A 16,279-nucleotide genomic window follows, 5' to 3' on the forward strand; every position below is an offset into this window, starting at 1 on the left:
GGGGGGAAGAGAACAATAGAGAGAAAGAGACAGAAAGAGAGAGTGAGAGAGAGAGAGAGAGAGTGAGAAAGATAGAGAGAGAGAGGGGGGAAGAGAACAATAGAGAGAGAGATAGAGAGAGAGCGAGAGAGAGATAGAGAGCAAGAGACAGAGAGAGAGAGAAAGAAAGAAAGAGCGAGAGAGAGATAAAGAGAGAGAGACAGAGAGAGAGAGAGAGAGAGAGAGAGAGAGAGAGAGAGAGAAAGAGAGAGTGAGAGACAGAGAGGGTAGAGAACAATAGAGAGTGATGATAACTTCGTCCTATCATCTATTATAGTTTAGAACTGTTCTGCTTTGGTAAAATCAACATGTACTTCTTGCCAATAAAAATGTTATGAATTGGATTTAATTGATAACAAGGAGACCAAAATAGAGTGTCAGAATGCGAGAGCAACAGAGGAGACAAAGAGACAGAAACAAGAGAGGCCTCCAGTCTTCCTGCAAGCTGAATGTCTGTCGTTATCTACAGGGTCATCTGGAAGTAATCCCTAGGTTCCTTCCTGGGACTTTCCTGTGAATGGAACACACACTGTGGAGGTGATTCTCATTTTGTGAATTGAGTTCTATTTGCAGTCGACCCTCGCTCTGATTGGCTAAGGAAACAGGCGGTACCACAGAGACATGGGATAATAAACACGTGTTGGAAAACAAGAAGTGGTGAGAGTCTTAACAGCTGTGGGCCAGCAATGTGAGAGTCATTTAGAATGAGGTGAAGAGGGATTGGACCAAGGTTATGTCATATAAAGAAACCAGGAAGTACACATGGGTCCAATAATTTTAATTAGTTCAGTTTAATTGACTGGGAGTTCCATTTGGCCCCCCTGTGTAGATTTACTTCCTGGAGAATCTGTAGATTCCTGACATCACTGTCCAATCCTCCTTCATTCTATTTTCTAGTGAGGAGCCAGTAACTGGCTGGACACCAATAAGATGACTAGGGACATGCTCAAGGAACATATTACAATGTCATTACTTCATGTTACGTTTTCAATTCTAAATTGAGGTAGACATAGGGCGACAGGAAATGAATGGGTTGTATTCAGTGTGTGTGTGTGTGATAGTGTGTGTGTGCGTGCATGCATGCTTTGCTACCTAGTGTTGCTACCTGCTACACGTTCTAGACTAATCTGATGGCCATAACTCCTATCAACAAGATAAATGTCCTGCCAACATCTGTCTACAGTTTACCTGGAATGGATTGACTTCCATCTTTGGATTGATTTAAAATGTTAGCGTTCTTCTGCAAGCTCGTCCTCATATATCATCACACTGGAAACTACAACTCTACAACAGTAGGTACAGGTGCACCCTGGGTAGCACATCCAATAGATAACATTTACACTGGCCACCATGACAACACATCAACCAATAGATAACATTTACACTGGCCAACATGACAACTCATCATCCAATAGATAACATTTACACTGGCCACCATGGCAACTCATCATCCAATAGATAACATTTACACTGGCCACCATGACAACTCATCATCCAATAGATAACATTTACACTGGCCACCATGACAACTCATCAACCAATAGATAACATTTACACTGGCCAACATGACAACTCATCATCCAATAGATAACATTTACACTGGCCACCATGACAACTCATCATCCAATAGATAACATTTACACTGGCCACCATGACAACTCATCATCCAATAGATAACATTTACACTGGTCACCATGGCAACTCATCATCCAATAGATAACATTTACACTGGCCACCATGACAACTCATCATCCAATAGATAACATTTACACTGGTCACCATGACAACTCCTCATCCAATAGATAACATTTACACTGGCCACCATGGCAACTCATCATCCAATAGATAACATTTACACTGGTCACCATGACAACTCCTCATCCAATAGATAACATTTACACTGGCCACCATGGCAACTCATCATCCAATAGATAACATTTACACTGGCCACCATGACAACTCATCATCCAATAGATAACATTTACACTGGCCACCATGGAAACTCATCATCCAATAGATAACATTTACACTGGCCACCATGGCAACTCATCATCCAATAGATAACATTTACACTGGCCACCATGACAACTCATCATCCAATAGATAACATTTACACTGGCCACCATGGCATCTCATCATCCAATAGATAACATTTACACTGGCCACCATGACAACTCATCATCCAATAGATAACATTTACACTGGCCACCATGACAACTCATCATCCAATAGATAACATTTACACTGGCCACCATGACAACTCATCATCCAATAGATAACATTTACACTGGCCACCATGACAACTCATCATCCAATAGATAACATTTACACTGGCCACCATGACAACTCATCATCCAATAGATAACATTTACACTGGCCACCATGACAACTCATCATCCAATAGATAACATTTACACTGGCCACCATGGCAACTCATCATCCAATAGATAACATTTACACTGGCCACCATGACAACTCATCATCCAATAGATAACATTTACACTGGCCACCATGACAACTCATCATCCAATAGATAACATTTACACTGGCCACCATGACAACTCATCATCCAATAGATAACATTTACACTGGCCACCATGACAACTCATCATCCAATAGATAACATTTACACTGGCCACCATGACAACTCATCATCCAATAGATAACATTTACACTGGCCACCATGACAACTCATCATCCAATAGATAACATTTACACTGGCCACCATGACAACTCATCATCCAATAGATAACATTTACACTGGTCACCATGACAACTCATCATCCAATAGATAACATTTACACTGGCCACCATGGCAACTCATCATCCAATAGATAACATTTACACTGGCCAACATGACAACTCATCATCCAATAGATAACATTTACACTGGCCACCATGACAACTCATCATCCAATAGATAACATTTACACTGGTCACCATGACAACTCATCATCCAATAGATAACATTTACACTGGTCACCATGACAACTCATCATCCAATAGATAACATTTACACTGGCCACCATGGCAACTCATCATCCAATAGATAACATTTACACTGGTCACCATGACAACTCATCATCCAATAGATAACATTTACACTGGCCACCATGACAACTCATCATCCAATATATAACATTTACACTGGTCACCATGACAACTCATCATCCAATAGATAACATTTACACTGGCCACCATGGCAACTCATCATCCAATAGATAACATTTACACTGGCCAAAATGGCAACTCATCTAAGAAATAATAATCCATGACTACTGTACATTTATGTGTTGCATATTTCTGAACGTCCACCAATATTCAGAGAGAGAAAGAGAGAGAAAGAGAGAGAAAGAGAGAGAAAGAGAGCAATAGAAAGACAAGACACTGCCAGCCCTCTGCTGCACACCTGTACGTTTCCACTACACACACAACAACTACCCTGATTTACTGAGCATCTACCAAACACAGGGACAGTACGGTGAGAGACGAAAAGAGGGAGAGGGCAAGATAGAAACACAGAGTAACTTTGAGATTATTCTTGAAATTGCTTTACAAATTAAATACATTATTATTATTATTAAAAAAGCATGGAGAAGCAGGTCTGAAGTCCTGCAGGAGGGCTTCAGTATGTAGTCTGTCTGTCTGCTGTGACCCTGTCTGTCTGCTGTGACCCTGTCTGTCTGCTGTGACCCTGTCTGTCTGTTGTGACCCTGTCTTTCTCATTGACCCTGCCTGTCTGTTGTGACCTGTCTGTCTGTTGTTGACCTGTTTGTCTGCTGTTGACCTGTCTGTCTGCTGTGACCCTGTCTGTCTGCTGTGACCCTGTCTGTCTGCTGTGACCCTGTCTGTCTGTTGTGACCCTGTCTGTCTCATTGACCCTGCCTGTCTGTTGTGACCTGTCTGTCTGCTGTGACCCTGTCTGTCTGCTGTTGACCTGTCTGTCTGTTATGACCTGTCTGTCTATTATGACCTGTCTGTCTGCTGTGACCCTGTCTGTCTGTTGTGACCTGTCTGTCTGTTGTGACCAGCCTGTCTGTTGTGACCTGTCTGTCTGCTGTGACCCTGTCTGTCTGCTGTTGACCTGTCTGTCTGCTGTGACCCTGTCTGTCTGCTGTGACCCTGTCTGTCTCATTGACCCTGCCTGTCTGTTGTGACCTGTCTGTCTGTTGTTGACCTGTCTGTCTGCTGTTGACCTGTCTGTCTGCTGTGACCCTGTCTGTCTGCTGTGACCCTGTCTGTCTCATTGACCCTGCCTGTCTGTTGTGACCTGTCTGTCTGTTGTTGACCTGTCAGTCTGTTGTTAACCTGTCTATCTGCTGTTGACCTGTCTGTCTGTTCCTGACCTGTCTGTCTGTTGTGACCAGTCTGTCTGTTGTTGACCTGTCTGTCTGCTGTTGACCGGTCTGTCTGTTATGACCTGTCTGTCTGTTGTGACCAGTCTGTCTGTTGTTGACCTGTCTGTCTGCTGTTGACCGGTCTGTCTGTTATGACCTGTTTGTCTGCTGTTGACCTGTCTGTCTGTTGTGACCTGTCTGTCTGTTGTGCCCAGTCTGTCTGTTGTTGACCTGTCTGTCTGCTGTTGACCTGTTTGTCTGCTGTTGACCTGTCTGTCTGCTGTTGACCTGTTTGTTGGCTGTTGACCTGTCTGTCTGCTGTTGACATGTCTGTCTGCTGTTGACCTGTCTGTTATGACCCTGTCTGTCTATTATGACCTGTTTGTCTGCTGTTGACCTGTCTGTCTGTTATGACCCTGTCTGTCTGTTATGACCCGGTCTGTCTGTTATGACCCTGTCTGTCTGCTGTTGACCTGTCTGTCTGCTGTTGACCGGTCTGTCTGTTATGACCTGTTTGTCTGTTGTTGACCTGTCTGTCTGTTATGACCCTGTCTGTCTGTTATGATAACATCACTAATACAACCCCAAGACAAATCAACATAGCAACCGTCACCAAGCAGCCACTCAGTCACCGAGCAGCCACTCAGTCACCAAGCAGCCACTCAGTCACCAAGCAGCCACTCAGTCACCAAGCAGCCACTCAGTCACCAAGCAGCCAGTCAGTCACCAAGCAGCCACTCAGTCACCAAGCAGCACCTCAGTCGCCAAGCAGCCGCTCAGTCGCCAAGCAGCCGCTCAGTCGCCAAGCAGCCAGTCAGTCACCAAGCAGCCGCTCAGTCACCAAGCAGCCACTCAGTCACCAAGCAGCCACTCAGTCACCAAGCAGCCACTCAGTCGCCAAGCAGCCGCTCAGTCACCAAGCAGCCGCTCAGCCGCCACTCAGTCGCCAAGCAGCCACTCAGTCACCAAGCAGCCAGTCAGTCACCAAACAGCCAGTCAGTCACCAAGCAGCCACTCAGTCACCAAGCAGCCGCTCAGTCACCAAGCAGCCGCTCAGTCACCAAGCAGCCACTCAGTCACCAAGCAGCCACTCAGTCGCCAAGCAGCCACTCAGTCACCAAGCAGCCACTCAGTCACCAAGCAGCCACTCAGTTACCAAGCAGCCACTCAGTCGCCAAGCAGCCACTCAGTCACCAAGCAGCCAGTCAGTCACCAAGCAGCCATTCAGTCACCAAGCAGCCACTCAGTCGCCACTCAGTCACCAAGCAGCCACTCAGTCACCAAGCAGCCAGTCAGTCACCAAGCAGCCGCTCAGTCACCAAGCAGCCACTCAGTCACCAAGCAGCCACTCAGTCACCAAGCAGCCACTCAGTCACCAAGCAGCCACTCAGTCACCAAGCAGCCGCTCAGTCACCAAGCAGCCGCTCAGTCACCGAGCAGCCGCTCAGCCGCCACTCAGTCGCCAAGCAGCCACTCAGTCACCAAGCAGCCAGTCAGTCACCAAACAGCTAGTCAGTCACCAAGCAGCCACTCAGTCACCAAGCAGCCGCTCAGTCACCAAGCAGCCACTCAGTCACCAAGCAGCCACTCAGTCACCAAGCAGCCACTCAGTCGCCAAGCAGCCACTCAGTCACCAAGCAGCCACTCAGTCGCCAAGCAGCCACTCAGTCGCCAAGCAGCCACTCAGTCGCCAAGCAGCCACTCAGTCGCCAAGCAGCCACTCAGTCGCCAAGCAGCCACTCAGTCACTCAGTCATATGAATACTTTAAGGCTCTATGGGATCTGAGATATGAATACTTTAGGGCTCTATGGGATCTGAGATATGAATACTTTAGGGCTCTATGGGATCTGAGATATGAATACTTTAGGGCTCTATGGGATCTGAGATATGAATACTTTAGGGCTCAATGGGATCTGAGATATGAATACTTTAAGGCTCTATGGGATCTGAGATATGAATACTTTAGGGCTCTATGGGATCTGAGATATGAATACTTTAGGGCTCTATGGGATCTGAGATATGAATACTTTAGGGCTCTATGGGATCTGAGATATGAATACTTTAGGGCTCTATGGGATCTGAGATATGAATACTTTAGGGCTCTATGGGATCTGAGATATGAATACTTTAGGGCTCTATGGGATCTGAGATATGAATACTTTAGGGCTCTATGGGATCTGAGATATGAATACTTTAGGGCTCTATGGGATCTGAGATATGAATACTTTAGGGCTCTATGGGATCTGAGATATGAATACTTCCACTGTTATGTTCTTAGCACTATATTGAGTCTCAGTATCCTGTGCAATCCTTCAGCCCCAGCCAGAATGCTGATACAGGGCCTAGTAATTCTCTCTCTGACAGCCTACATAGGGAAAACCCAGCCTAAACTCTCAAAAGGACTGACCTTCTATTCTTTACTAAACAAAGACAACATTTCACAGCAGTCTTCCAGGACAGTGTATGAACAGGAACACCTACAGTGGAGGCTAGAAGGGCATGCTAACACCTCCCCACTGAGGTATGCTAATGATAATGTGGGAAATGAACTGTTGGTATACAGTACATTGTGTATGGCTGGTGGTAGCTAGAGTACAGTGCCTTAGCCTTGGGCAGTGACGTCAACCTCCCAGACACGTGAAGTCAGCTGCCCCAAGAACCAAATGTGCTGACAGCAGGGTCTGCATGAATGTTAACTTCAGACTGCTGGTGGTAGGAGAATGGTATCAAATGACAGATCCCATAGGGCCCAGATCCCACAGGGCCCAGATCCTATAGGGTTTAGATCCCATAGGGCTCAGATCCTATAGGGTTTAGATCCCATAGGGCCCATATCCTATAGGGTTTAGGTCCCATAGGGCCCAGATACTATAGGGCCCAGATCCCATAGGGCCCAGATCCCATAAGGCCCAGATCCCAGGGCCCAGATTCCATAGGGTTTAGATTCCATAGGGCCCAGATCCTATAGGGTTTAGATCCCATAGGGCTCAGATACTATAGGATTAAGATTCCATAGGGCCCAGATCCCATAGGGCCCAGATCCCAGGGCCCAGATTCCCTAGGGCCCAGATCCCAACCAGGATACTGTACACTGCTGTTGTAGCCTTCAGCAACACATCTGATCTGAATGTGAAGAGCTAAGTGGCTTTAATGAATCAGAATTTATACCAGGATTCAACAAAACCTTGTTCATAGTGACCCTCCAGAGACAATGTCTAACATCAGAAACATTAATATTACAGCATTGGACCAAACATTAAACTCACTTCTATGGGAAGTTATTCTGAAGACCAGGACTATGCAGAGAAACATGACCAGTGTGGTTTGGATATTGACCAGTGTGGTTTGGATATTGACCAGCATGGTTTGGAGATTGACTAGTGTGGTTTGGATATTGACCAGTGTGGTTTGGAGATTTTTATGAGGCCAACATTTCAGTGTGTATCCTATGGATTTCACATTTTAGTCATTTAGCAGACACTCTTATCCAGAGCAACTTACAGTAGTGAAAGCATACATTTCATACATTATTTTTTTTTGTACTGGCCCCCCATGGGAATTGAACCCACAACCCTGGCATTGCACACACCATGCTGGCATTGCAAACAACATGCTCTACCAACTAAGCCACAGGGAAGACACTAATTTCACTGGGACCAACTCCATACCCCATATATGGATGTCCCATATGTATCAGACATTGGAATTTACATCTGGAATTTCCACTTCTTTTGGATTATGAACATTTCTGTGGGTTGAGACACATAAATTATTACATCATTAAATTATATAGTTTATATACATTGGAATTTGGGATTTTTATTTTTAGTTCCCCTTTAACCTATTCTAGTCTGAATCACTCTGCAGTAATGTTAACCTATTCTAGTCTGAATCACTCTGCAGTAATGTTAAACTATTCTAGTGTGAATCACTCTGCAGTAATGTTAACCTATTCTAGTCTGAATCCCTCTGCAGTAATGTTAACCTATTCTAGTCTGAATCACTCTGCAGTAATGTTAACCTATTCTAGTCTGAATCACTCTGCAGTAATGTTAACCTATTCTAGTGTGAATCACTCTGCAGTAATATTAACCTATTCTAGTCTAAATCCCTCTGCAGTAATGTTAACCTATTCTAGTGTGAATCAATGTTAACCTATTCTAGTGTGAATCACTCTGCAGTAATGTTAACCTATTCTAGTGTGAATCAATGTTAACCTATTCTAGTGTGAATCACTCTGCAGTAATGTTAACCTATTCTAGTGTGAATCACTCTGCAGTAATATTAACCTATTCTAGTGTGAATCACTCTGCAGTAATGTTAACCTATTCTAGTGTGAATCACTCTGCAGTAATGTTAACCTATTCTAGTGTGAATCACTCTGCAGTAATGTTAACCTATTCTAGTCTGAATCACTCTGCAGTAATGTTAACCTATTCTAGTGTGAATCAATGTTAACCTATTCTAGTGTGAATCACTCTGCAGCAATGTTAACCTATTCTAGTGTGAATCACTCTGCAGCAATGTTAACCTATTCTAGTGTGAATCACTCTGCAGTAATGTTAACCTATTCTAGTCTGAATCACTCTGCAGTAATGTTAACCTATTCTAGTGTGAATCACTCAGCAGCAGAGGAAGCTGGTGGGAGAGTCTTTTGGACAGGTTCATGGTAATGTCTGGAATGGTATTATGGAACAGTATCAAACACACCAAACATACGGAAACTACATGTGTGACTCCGTTCCATTTATTCCATTCCAGCCATTACAATGAGCCCATCATCCTACAGCTCCACACACCAGCCTCCACTGCTCGGCAGTAATGTTAACTAACCGAGGCTAAGACTTGAGTCTGTCAGCAAAACCACAGACACTCTCATATCTACTGACTCATTAGAAACAGGCCCAGGGAAACTAGAAAATATACATCTCTCTTCTTCTCCCACCCCTCTCTCTCTCTTCCTCTCCCACCCCTCTCTCTCTTCCTCTCCCACCCCTCTCTCTCTCTTCCACTCTCACCCCTCTCTCTCTTCCTCTCCCACCCTCTCTCTCTTCCTCTCCCCACCCCTCTCTCTCTTCTTCTCCCACCCTCTCTCTCTTCCTCTCCCACCCCTCTCTCTCTTCCTCTCCCACCCTCTCTCTCTTCCTCTCCCACCCCTCTCTCTCTTCCTCTCCCACCCCTCTCTCTCTCTTCCACTCTCACCCCTCTCTCTCTTCCTCTCCCACCCTCTCTCTCTTCCACTCTCACCCCTCTCTCTCTTCCTCTCCCATCCTCTCTCTCTTCTTCTCCCACCCTCTCTCTCTCTCTTCTTCTCCCATCCTCTCTCTCTTCTTCTCCCACCCCTCTCTCTCTCTTCTTCTCCCACCCTCTCTCTCTTCCTCTCCTACCCCTCTCTCTCTTCCTCTCCCACCCATCTCTCTCTTCCTCTCCCCCCCTCTCTCTTCTTCTCCCATCCTCTCTCTTCCTCTCCTACCCCTCTCTCTCTCTTCCTCTCTCACCCCCCTCTCTCTTCCTCTCCCACCCCTCTCTCTCTCTCTTCCCCTCCCACCTCTCTCTCTCTTCCTCTCCACCACCCTCTCTCTTCCTCTCCCACCCCTCTCTCTCTCTTCCTCTCCCACCCTCTCTCTCTCTTCCTCTCCCCTCTCTCTCTCTCTTCCTCTCCCACCCCTCTCTCTCTTCCTCTCCCACCCTCTCTCTCTTCCTCTCCCACTCTCTCTCTCTTCCTCTCCCACTCTCTCTCTCTCTTCCTATCCCACCCTCTCTCTTCCTCTCTCACCCCTCTCTCTCTCTTCCTCTCCCACTCTCTCTCTCTCTTCCTATCCCACCCTCTCTCTTCCTCTCTCACCCCTCTCTCTCTCGTCCTCTCCCACCCCTCTCTCTCTCATTTACTAAATTAAGTAAAAAAATTAAAATAAATATAGTCTAAATACAGGGGGTACCATCAGGAGTACAGGTTAATCAAGGTTCCTGTCTTCATGCCACATAAGATGTACAGTAACTACACAGCAGCTCTCTCTACCAACACTCACTAGCATGGACATGATGATGAGGATGACACACATAACATGTACATACATGTACAGTAACTGGTTTATTTTAAGGTCACAGTGATGGCAAGCATAGTTTATGTTTTCACATGTTAACCAGGGAGACAGACAGACCTTCTGCTCCTTGGGGCCTTCCCTCTGAACAACCTTCTGTTACTATCTGGGGCCTTCCCTCTGAATAACCTTCTGTTACTATCTGGGGGCCTTACCTCTGAACAACCTTCTGTTACTATCTGGGGGCCTTACCTCTGAACAACCTTCTGTTACTATCTGGGGCCTTCCCTCTGAACAACCTTCTGTTACTATCTGGGGCCTTCCCTCTGAAAAACCTTCTGTTACTATCTGGGGGCCTTACCTCTGAACAACCTTCTGTTACTATCTGGGGCCTTACCTCTGAACAACCTTCTGTTACTATCTGGGGCCTTCCCTCTGAACAACCTTCTGTTACTATCTGGGGCCTTCCCTCTGAAAAACCTTCTGTTACTATCTGTAAAAAAAACATTATTGAAATGTTTTCACACACTAAAGCACCTGCCATCTGAGTTGATGATCCATTGCTTGGACAACACTGGAGTATGTTATGGGACGTTAAAAGAGAAAGTACATTTGGTTTGAGGTCTGTAAATACAGAACTGTAAAGAACTGCTGTAAAGAGCCGCTGTTTAAACACAACTGTAAAGAACTGCTGTAAAGAGCCGCTGTTTAAACACAACTGTAAAGAACTGCTGTAAAGAGCCGCTGTTTAAACAGAACTGTAAAGAACTGCTGTAAAGAGCCGCTGTTTAAACAGAACTGTAAAGAACTGCTGTAAAGAGCCGCTGTTTAAACAGAACTGTAAATAACTGCTGTAAAGAGCCGCTGTTTAAACAGAACTGTAAATAACTGCTGTAAAGAGCCGCTGTTTAAACAGAACAGAAAAGAACTGCTGTAAAGAGCCGCTGTTTAAACAGAACTGTAAAGAACTGCTGTAAAGAGCCGCTGTTTAAACAGAACTGTAAAGAACTGCTGTAAAGAGCCGCTGTTTAAACAGAACAGAAAATAACTGCTGTAAAGAGCCGCTGTTTAAACAGAACTGTAAAGAACTGCTGTAAAGAGCCGCTGTTTAAACAGAACTGTAAAGAACTGCAGTAAAGAGCCGCTGTTTAAACAGAACAGAAAATAACTGCTGTAAAGAGCCGCTGTTCAAACAGAACTGTAAAGAACTGCTGTAAAGAGCCGCTGTTTAAACAGAACTGTAAAGAACTGCTGTAAAGAATAACCTCTTACATCTAGACGTTCCGCTAGCGGAACACCACTCCAATATCCAATGATAGGGCGTGGCGCGAAATATACAAACTCCTCGAAAATCCGAAAACTTCCATTTTTCAAACATATGACTATTTTACACCATTTTAAAGACAAGACTCTCCTTTATCTAAGCACACTGTCCGATTTCAAAAAGGCTTTACAACGAAAGCAAAACATTAGATTATGTCAGGAGAGAACCCAGCCAGAAATAATCAGACACCCATTTTTCAAGCTAGCATATAATGTCACAAAAACCAAAACCACAGCTAAATGCAGCACTAACCTTTGATGATCTTCATCAGATGACACTCCTAGGTCATTATGTTATACAATACATGCATGTTTTGTTCAATCAAGTTCATATTTATATCAAAACCCAGCTTTTTACATTAGCATGTGACGTTCAGAACTAGCATTCCCACCGAACACTTCCGGTGAGTTTACTAAATTACTCACGATAAACGTTCACAAAAAGCATAACAATTATTTTAAGAATTATAGATACAGAACTCCTTTATGCAATCGCGGTGTCCGATTTTAAAATAGCTTTTCGGTGAAAGCACATTTTGCAATATTCTGAGTAGATAGCCCGGCCATCACAGGCTAGCTATTTTGACACCCACCAAGTTTGGTACTCACCAAACTCAGATTAACTATAAGAAAAATTGGATTACCTTTGCTGTTCTTCGTCAGAATGCACTCCCAGGACTTCTACTTCAACAACAAATGTTGGTTTGGTTCCAAATAATCCATAGTTATATCCAAATAGCGGCGTTTTGTTCGTGCGTTCAAGACACTATCCGAAGGGTAACGAAGGGTGACGCGCCGGCGCGTTTCGTGACAAAAAAATTCTAAATATTCCATTACCGTACTTCAAAGCATTTCAAACGCTGTTTAAAATCAATTTTTATGCGATTTTTCTCGTAAAATAGCGATAATATTCCGACCAGGAGTTGTTGTTTTCGTTCAAAGACTGAAAATGTAAAATGGCCTCTTCATGTGCACCCGCGCGCCCGTCTCATTGTTCTCAGATCGACCACTTACCAAATGCGCTACTGTTTTTCAGCCAGAGACTGCAGAGTCATCATTCAACGTTCTGGCGCCTTCTGAGAGCCTATGGGAGCCTTAGAAAGTGTCACGTTACAGCAGAGATCCTCTGTTTTGGATAGAGATGACAAAGAAGGCCAAGAAATGGTCAGACAGGGTACTTCCTGTACAGAATCTTCACAGGTTTTCGCCTGCCATTTGAGTTCTGTTATACTCACAGACACCATTCAAACAGTTTTAGAAACTTTGGAGTGTTTTCTATCCAAAGCTACTAATTATATGCATATTCTAGTTTCTGGGCAGGAGTAATAACCAGATTAAATCGGGTACGTTTTTTATCCGGCCGTGAAAATACTGCCCCCTATCCATAACAATTTAAACAGAACTGTAAAGAACTGCTGTAAAGAGCCGCTGTTTAAACAGAACTGTAAAGAACTGCTGTAAAGAGCCGCTGTTTAAACAGAACTGTAAAGAACTGCTGTAAAGAGCCGCTGTTTAAACAGAACTGTAAAGAACTGCTGTAAAGAGCCGCTGTTTAAACAGAACTGTAAAGAACTGCTGTAAAGAGCCGCTGTTTAAACAGAACTGTAAAGAACTGCTGTAAAGAGCCACTGTTTAAACAGAACTGTAAAGAACTGCTGTAAAGAGCCGCTGTTTAAACAGAACAGTAAAGAACTGCTGTAAAAAAAACGCTGTTTAAACAGAACTGTAAAGAACTGCTGTAAAGAACCGCTGTTTAAACAGAACTGTAAAGAACTGCTGTAAAGAGCCGCTGTTTAAACAGAACTGTAAAGAACTGCTGTAAAGAGCCGCTGTTTAAACAGAACTGTAAAGAACTGCTGTAAAGAGCCACTGTTTAAACAGAACTGTAAAGAACTGCTGTAAAGAGCCGCTGTTTAAACAGAACAGTAAAGAACTGCTGTAAAAAAACGCTGTTTAAACAGAACTGTAAAGAACTGCTGTAAAGAACCGCTGTTTAAACAGAACTGTAAAGAACTGCTGTAAAGAGCCGCTGTTTAAACAGAACTGTAAAGAACTGCTGTAAAGAGCCGCTGTTTAAACAGAACTGTAAAGAACTGCTGTAAAGAACCGCTGTTTAAACAGAACTGTAAAGAACTGCTGCAAAGAGCCGCTGTTTAAACACAACTGTAAAGAACTGCTGTAAAGAACCGCTGTTTAAACAGAACTGTAAAGAACTGCTGTAAAGAGCCGCTGTTTAAACAGAACTGTAAAGAACTGCTGTAAAGAGCCGCTGTTTAAACAGAACTGTAAAGAACTGCTGTAAAGAGCCGCTGTTGAAAGAGAACAGTAAAGAACTGCTGTAAAAAAACGCTGTTTAAACAGAACTGTAAAGAACTGCTGTAAAGAACCGCTGTTTAAACAGAACTGTAAAGAACTGCTGCAAAGAGCCGCTGTTTAAACAGAACTGTAAAGAACTGCTGTAAAGAGCCGCTGTTTAAACAGAACTGTAAAGAACTGCTGTAAAGAGCCGCTGTTTAAACAGAACTGTAAAGAACTGCTGTAAAGAGCCGCTGTTTAAACAGAACTGTAAAGAACTGCTGTAAAGAGCCGCTGTTTAAACAGAACTGTAAAGAACTGCTGTAAAGAGCCACTGTTTAAACAGAACTGTAAAGAACTGCTGTAAAGAGCCGCTGTTTAAACAGAACTGTAAAGAACTGCTGTGTAGATTCTGTACATCTTAAGTGGCGTGAAATAACATGACTTCTGATATGCAGTCAAAACACACATCCTTCTCCTTCCTTATAGGTCATTCTGTCTCACACACACACACACACACACACACACACACACACACACACACACACACACACTGTCTGTCTCACACACACACACACACACACACACACACACACACACACACACACACACACTGTCTGTCTCACACACACACACACACACACACACACACTGTCTGTCTCACACACACACACACACACACACACACACACACACACACGCTCTCTGTCTCACACACACACACGCTCTCTGGTCTCACACACACACACACACACTCGCTCTCTGTCTCACACACATACACACACTCACTCTCTGTCTCACACACACACACTCGCTCTCTGTCTCACACACACACGCTCTCTGTCTCACACACACACACACACACTCGCTCTCTGTCTCACACACACACACACTCGCTCTCTGTCTCACACACACACACACGCTCTCTGTCTCACACACACACACACACTCGCTCTCTGTCTCACACACACACACACACACGCTCTGTCTCACACACACACACGCTCTCTGTCTCACACACACACACTCGCTCTCTGTCTCACACACACACACACGCTCTCTGTCTCTCACACACACACACACTCTCTGTCTCACACAAACACGTTGATTGGTTTATACGTCGGTTGGAACAGTGTTTCCTGGTGATGTAATATAGACCTCAGGTAGGGACCATAAGGGAGAGCTTGGTGACCACCTCTGTACTATTCATACCCCTGTTCATTTCCTCCAGGACACACACACACACACAGCACGTGAGGAACATTTAGCCTCCTCTCTCTCTCTCTCTCTCTCTCTCTCTCAATTCAATTTAAGGGCTTTATTTGCATGGTAAACATATTTACATTGCCAAAACAAGTGAAGTAGATAATATACAAAAGTGAAATAAACAGTAAAAATGAACAGTAAACATCACACTCACAGAAGTTCCAAAAGAATAAAGACATTTCAAATGTCATATGGCACACTGTGGTATTTCACCCAGTAGATATGGGAGTTTATCAAAATTGGATTTGTTTTCGAATTCTTTGTGGGTCTGTGAATCTGAGGGAAATATGTGTCTCTAATATGGTCATACATTTGGCAGGAGGTTAGGAAGTGCAGCTCAGTTTCCACCTCATTTTGTGGGCAGTGTGCACATAGCCTGTCTTCTCTTGAGAGCCATACATTTCTCAATAGCAAGGCTATGCTCACTGAGTCTGTACATAGTCAAAGCTTTCCTTAAGTTTGGGTCAGTCACAGTGGTCAGGTATTCTGCCACTGTGTACTCTAGCATTCTAGCATCCGTATTTTTTATAATTCTTTCCAATGTGTCAAGTAATTATCTTTTTGTTTTCTAATGATTTGGTTGGGTCTAATCGTGTTGCTGTCCTGGGGCTCTGTGGGGTGTTTGTGACCACAGCCCCAGGACCAGCTTGCTTAGGGGACTTTTTCCAGGTTCATCTCTCTGTAGGTGATGGCTTTGTTATGGAAGGTTTGGGAATCGCTTCCTTTTAGGTGGTTGTAGAATTTAACTGCTCTTTTCATGATTTGGTGTTTTACGTTGAACACGGAGGATATTTTTGCAGAATTCTGCATCTAGAGTCTCAGTTTGGTGTTTGTCCCATTTTGTGAATTCTTGGTTGGTGAGTGGACCCCAGACCTCACAACCATAAAGGGCATTGGGTTATACAAATATTTTTTGCCAGATCCTAATTGGTATGTCGAATTTTATGTTCCTTTTGATGGCATAGAATGCCAAGGTA

General features: G+C 44.1%; 1 long non-coding RNA gene across 1 annotated transcript; it reads right to left on the reverse strand.

Annotated features, from left to right (window-relative positions):
* Positions 1 to 8,324: 8,324 nt before the first annotated feature.
* Positions 8,325 to 8,985, reverse strand: LOC115191184 (uncharacterized). The gene is made up of 2 exons (XR_003877557.1): positions 8,945 to 8,985; positions 8,325 to 8,810 (listed from the first exon to the last, which is right to left on the reverse strand). It is a non-coding gene; the product is annotated as an uncharacterized LOC115191184 (long non-coding RNA).
* Between the last annotated feature and the right edge of the window lie 7,294 nt (positions 8,986 to 16,279).

The sequence above is a fragment of the Salmo trutta genome, unplaced genomic scaffold (assembly GCF_901001165.1).
Source record: "Salmo trutta unplaced genomic scaffold, fSalTru1.1, whole genome shotgun sequence".
Taxonomy (NCBI): domain Eukaryota; kingdom Metazoa; phylum Chordata; class Actinopteri; order Salmoniformes; family Salmonidae; genus Salmo; species Salmo trutta.